Source organism: Capsicum annuum, chromosome 1, assembly GCF_002878395.1.
Source record: "Capsicum annuum cultivar UCD-10X-F1 chromosome 1, UCD10Xv1.1, whole genome shotgun sequence".
Lineage (NCBI taxonomy): Eukaryota > Viridiplantae > Streptophyta > Magnoliopsida > Solanales > Solanaceae > Capsicum > Capsicum annuum.
Genome location: NC_061111.1, coordinates 191,111,213 through 191,117,778, shown reverse-complemented (window position 1 = coordinate 191,117,778; position 6,566 = coordinate 191,111,213).

The following is a 6,566-nucleotide window of genomic DNA, read 5'->3' as shown; positions in this document are numbered from 1 at the left end:
CCAAGAATAAATCCCCAGCAAAATTTGCAGCACAAAATCCCCAAATAATTTATCAGGCAATAAAATTCATTACATAAATTTCCACCAAAATATCTCTAAGTAAATCCATAGGATGAATAACTACCTGGGGATTTAAAAAAAATATATATTTGTCCTTATACCTACGGATTTACCTAGAGATAAAATACCCAACGATATATTTTTTCAGGTAATGTCGCAAGTAATAATTTCATAGGTAAATCCCCAAGAATAAATCTCCAGCAAAATTCTCAAATAATTTCCTAAGTAATACAATCCATTACATAAATTTTCACCAAAATATCTCTAAGTAAATCCGTAGGATAAATTATCTGGGGATTTTTCTACGGATTTAAAAAATATATATTTGTCCGTATACCTGCGGATTTACGTAGAGTTAAAATACCTGCCGATATATTTTCTCAGGTAATATGAAATTTGCACAATATGGCGCCAAATTTACCAGCGAAATTTTTTGCAAATATATAGTTCGCAGGTAATATATTTTAATGTTAAGAAATTTATTATTTTCGTAGGTAAATCCGCATGTATTTCCTACGATATTATTCCCTAGGTAAAATCCCCATGTAATTTACAGTTTTCTAGTAGTGGTGATGACATAGGACGCTGATGTAGAGGCGGGGGTTGATAGTTAGGTCATTCAATAGAGAGGTAGTTTCAAATATGTTGGGTCTATTATTCAAGGAGATGGAGAAATCTATAAGGATGTCACTTACCTATTAGTGTAGGCTGGATGAAATGGGAGCTCACTTTTAGAGTCTTATGTGTTAAGAAGGTGCCTCTTAAACTTAAGGACAAGTTTTATAGAGTGGTGGTAGACCAACCATGTTGTATGGAGTGGAGTGATGGTCAATGAAGAATTCTTACATCCAGAGGATAAAGATTTAGGAGATGAGGATACTGTGATAGATGTATAAATTTACTAGGAGTGATGATAGAGGTTTAGAAGATGAGAATGTTGTGATAGATATATGAATTTACTAGGAGAGATGAATTAGAAGTTGGGATATACGAGATAAGGTGGGAGTAACTTCGGTGGGAGACAAGATGTGGGAAGTGAGGTTGAGATAGTTTTGACGTATGATGAGGAGATGCATAGATGACCCAATGTAGAGGTGTAAGAAGCTGGCTATGGATAGATTTAGGAGCGATAGAGGTGGATTGAAGAAATATTGGGTCGAGGTGATTAGACAGGATAGGATCAGTTGTAGCTTATCAATGGCATGACCTTAGTAGGAAGGTGTGGCGAGCCGGAGTTAAGATAGAATATTAGTTACAGATTTGAAAGACGGCTGAATTTCGACAGTCTATTATTCATATAATGCTTCAATATTCACACAAGAAGGCAAAAGATATCCTACAAAAATAGAAGATTCTAATTATAGTAAAATCCCAATCAACTTAATTGCTAGAATATTACAAGGAATTATAATCAAATCATATCAATTACCTGAGAATATAATGCCTTTCTTATACGCCCCGTAAAGATGGAAATCAATCAGAAACGCCAATTTTGTACAAAAGATTTACAAATAGAGAACTAGGGAGAGCTTTTATAAGTAGCTCTGCAAGTTGATTTTTTCCAAAAATATGAGAAATGCAAAGCAGGACATTTTGAACTATAAGGCGAACAAAATGACAATCACCTGGAGTTGCTTCATTCATGAATAAAAGACTGGATTGTTAACAAGATTTGTGACACCTAATTATCACAGTAAACAACTAACTTACATGGTAATGAAATAGAAACATCATAAAGTTTTGAATCCATTGAATTTCTGCCATAACAACAGCAACTGAGTGATATTCTTCTTTAGTAAATGATCTAGCCACACTCCATTATTTCTTTGAGCTCCAGGAGATCATATTTATACTAAGATATACAATAAAGGCACTGGTGGAAGAGAAAGATCCTTATTTCTTGCCTAATCTACGTTTGAGAAGGCATAAAGATAAAGCAGAGACATACAATGCAGAAAGAGATCATAGTTCACCAATCCAACTAAGTATCGAACCACACGTTTGATCGCAGACCAATCATTTTTTGTTGGACGATGAGAGAATTGTGCTAGCTTGTGTATGGAAAAGGGTATATCTAGTCGTGTTAATTGCAAATACTATAGCTTCCATATATAATATGATAGAGCTTAAAATCATCAAAATGTGTGCTGTGCTCCGAGCATAATGAATTTCCAATAGACATGAGAGTTTGACTACTTTCGCACCAACCATTTGTGTTTTGTCAATTATGCCATTAATTGTAACACCTGCATTTTTGGGCTCGAATTTGAACCATTGTTCCTACATGTATAAACTCTAGTCTCATTATTCCCATCGGAATATATGTGTCACGATCTTTATCCTAGTATTAAGAGTGCTTATGGGGTGAAAATTTTTCATAGGAAACACTTAGAGAAAAGTTGATCTAAGAGCTCTTGATTTGGCCAAATTATGCTATTCGATACTACAAGGTCAATTTTGAACGTTTATAACTTTTGAAGTATGTGGAGTTTTTCAGCTCAATACCCACCAAATTATATATAAATGTGTCCTCTTTCCAATGCATCCAATTTTTCTTTAATCCGACACTCGAGCAAAAAGTTATGAGCATTTTTGTGAGAAATAGTAAGGATCCGCGATAGCTCCACAATAAGGACCTTAGACTCCACTTTAGCCTCCATGACGTGGAGGATATGTTTCTTGTGTCTGTAAGTACAAGACCAAAGGGCATTTTAGTCATTCCCCCTTTCCCCTAAGCACCCAAGTGATGAATTAAAACCCCAAAAGGGCATTATTAGCCCACTTTTCATCATCAAACACTTACGTAAACCCTTCTCTTCCCAAGAATAATAAATTCAAGAGTTCTTCCCCAAGAATTCAAGGATTCAAGTTCCAATTTTAAGTTTTTCTTCAAGAATTCATCCAATTGAGGTATGTGGGGGTATTTATCAATGGGTTCCTTTAACCCATTGAGCCCAAAAACCCTTTTTTTGGTTTAAAGTATGAATTTTGTCCTATTTTATGAAATTATTCATGCAGCTTATGAGCTTAATCAATGTATTTCTTAGTAATTTGAACTCAAGCCAAGTAAACATATGCTCCCATGTAAACTAGTTTATTTCATGCCTCAAATTTCAATTACTCATGTTCTATTCAAGTGATTCCATGTCAAATATTCAAGTTATGAATTAAATAATGTGAATTTGTTGTTTTCTCAAGTTTAACTTATCCTTATGTTCAAGTTCATGTATTCCACTCAATTATTGAAATGTCTTATGTTTTGGGTCTTTGAACTATGATTTTATATCACTATTTTAAACGTTGTTATTGCATTTAGTGCTGGAGGGTTATGAACACCCTGTACCTATGTGTTTTTATATGTTTCTATTTTTAAGTTACCAGTCAGTCAGACCACGTTTTCATTATTATGTTCAGACTACTATATTCATGTTGAGCACTTATCATTATAGTACCACATCATGTTAGACCTTTAATAATACTAGTTTCATTCAGTTGAGAGTAAGATTTAGCACCGAGTTAACCTAGGGATGAGGGATCACCCGCCTGTTAGGACTGGGTCCTTAGTAACAGTTTCTTAGTTCAAGAACAACATAGCTAACGTAGGATTATGAGATGTCACCTGCCATTTTAGGACTGACACTTTCTTAGGGGTCACCCGCCAGTTTAGGACTGACTCTCTAGTCCTTTGGGACATCAGATTAGTGGATCTACACATCCATGTGTTAGTACCCGTGTCAATGTACTAACACCCTTCCAACTGCGGGTTGCAGGTTGGACCCCAATTAGCTCAATTAGGGCATGTCGGTTATATGATAGCTCCCACAATTTTAGTCAGTACTTAGTCTATACAAGTTCAGGTTTGTTTACCAAGTAATCAGATTTTCAGTTATTCAGATCATTTCAGTACATACTTTACTTGGTCTTGCATTCTCAGTTTTACATATTCATGTTTCCATGCTCAGTATCCATACATGATTCTCAATTCAATTTTATAGCATGTTCAACTTTATATGAGATTCATATACAGTATTCATGTTTTACCATTTTCTAGCTTACAAAATTATTTTTAGCTCGTGATTTATAAATCTCACTATGACTTACAGTTTTCATGTATAACCATGTTTTTGATATATGTTTCGAAAAATAACTTATGTCCTTAGTTTTAAAGCATGTTTTAAATATTTCCATGATTTAGTACATATATCCATATACTCAGTACATTAAAAAGTACTAACCACTTATATACATTTAGAGATAACTAAATTTTGCTTGGCAATAGATGGAACGAGCTCTCCATATACCTTGTTTCTGTAATGCATGAATTTCTTCTTCAATGTCTGCCTTTCTGTCAAGATCATTTAGTGTTCTTGACATAGAATTTGGCTTACATTTGATGCTAAACAATAAGTTATACTCAGGTAGTACAACAGATTAGTCTATAGAGAGTATGGAATAAGAAGATAAATCAAGCCTGGACATATTGGTGGGGAGTTTAGATAGCGTGTCATTGGCTTAGATGAGAGAGTTGGCTTTCATTTCAGAAAGAATGGTGTGCATGCATAAATTTTGTGCTGGCTTATAAATATTATTCTTTTCTCGAGTAATCATGGGATGAGTGTTTCCTGGTAAGTCCCTGTCATGATTAGAATATAATAGAGCGAAAGATGAATGTGGTGAGGAGCTCATACCTAAAATATTAACTAATAATCTCAATGACTCATTTGATTATGAAATGGTGATGTTCGAAGTCACTGATATGTTGGACTAGGGGAAGGACATTCACAACTGACCAAATTTGTACTAGAGGAAAAGGAATGTCTGGTAGTAGGAGAGGAACAAGCTGGCGAGTAAGAAAGCGGTAAGTGTGGAATAATGAAAAGAAGAGTCCACTGGTCAACAGTAGCATCAGACACTCTAACATCACTAAGTTGGATGGTTTTAAAGGGAAACTCATGCTCTATAAAATCTACATATATTGAAATAAAAAGTTTTGAAGTGACTGGATCATAGCATCTATATGCACTTTAATTTAAAGAATACCCAAGAAAGACACATGGAGATGAACGATGTCGTAGTTTGTTTTGTGTATATGGTTTTAACCAAGGATAACACAAGCAACCAATACATAAATATTCTTATAACTTGGAATAGATCCAAAAATTCAAAGATATGGTTAATCATTATTCAATAGAGGAGTAAACATTCTATTTATCAAATATGTAGCCGTTTGAACAGCACATGACTAAAATGACAATAGAGAGTGATACCTGTTTGAAAAATATACCTATGTCATTTTTTGGTTGTGTCGTTGTGTTCATGAATGTGAAGAGTGAAGAAAAAGTGAGAGATTTCATTAGAATCGAAGAATCCTTTAAACTGATCAATTCACCACCATTATCTAAGTAAAATAAGATAATTAATCAAGGAATTTCTCTACAATGGCTTTAAATACTGAAAAAATATACACAACCTTAAATTTTCTTTTAATTGGATAGAGAAAAACATATTTTGTATAATGATCCACAAAAATGAGATAGTATTTCAAGCCATCAACCAAATCTAATGGGAAAGATCCCCATACACCAGAATAAATAAATTCGAAAGGTCGCCTCGATGTAACAGAAGAAAACTTGAAAAGGAGTCTTATGAATTTTATTGCACTTACAAGAATTGAAAAAATGCTTTAAAGTATTTATTTGAATCGGTCTATCAACCAACTATAAAATGCAACACAATATAGGAAAGGAAAGGTGACCAAGACGATAATGCCATTACGAAACTATGCAGAGTTTTGTGGAATTGACATGTTGTATAGAAGAAGTAGATTCTGCAGAGAGAAATGATGGCCACTCATAAATGTCTTCCTTAGGCTTTCCCTATAATAGAGGCTTTCTCGTGAAGTAATCCTTCAAAAAATGAGAACGGTGAGAATCTAATAGTAACATTATTTGATGAGCATAATTGATAAATAGAAATAAGATTCTTTTTCATTCAAGGGACACAAAGAACATTATTAAGGTATAAAGACCTTGAATGAGAAGGTTAAGCAATAGAGCCAAAATGTGTCACAACTAAGTTTTTACTATTACAAAACATAACATCTTTACTACTATCAGAGTTAGAATGAACTGATAGATTTTGAAGATTTGCAGTCACATGGTGAGATGCACCAGAGTTAAAGAACTAATTAAGATTATTTAGGTTGGGGGGTTTGTGCAAAATTTTCTCATAGAGGAGCCCTTGAGTTTCCAGTAGTGGAGGAACTCAAGCCACCAATAGAAGATGACTTAATTAGACTAAGGAAATAAATTATAGAATATCTTCACTGTATGTCTAGCTTTGTCACCATATTGACATATCACACTAGAACCATCTCTCTGATTCTTTGATAAGGTAGAATGATTTTGCCTCAGATTTAGGATAGGTTGACCTTTGGAAGGAGAGTAGAGATTAGTGAAATTAGTGTGCCTATTTGATAATTTGTTATTATTGGACAAGAAATAGAA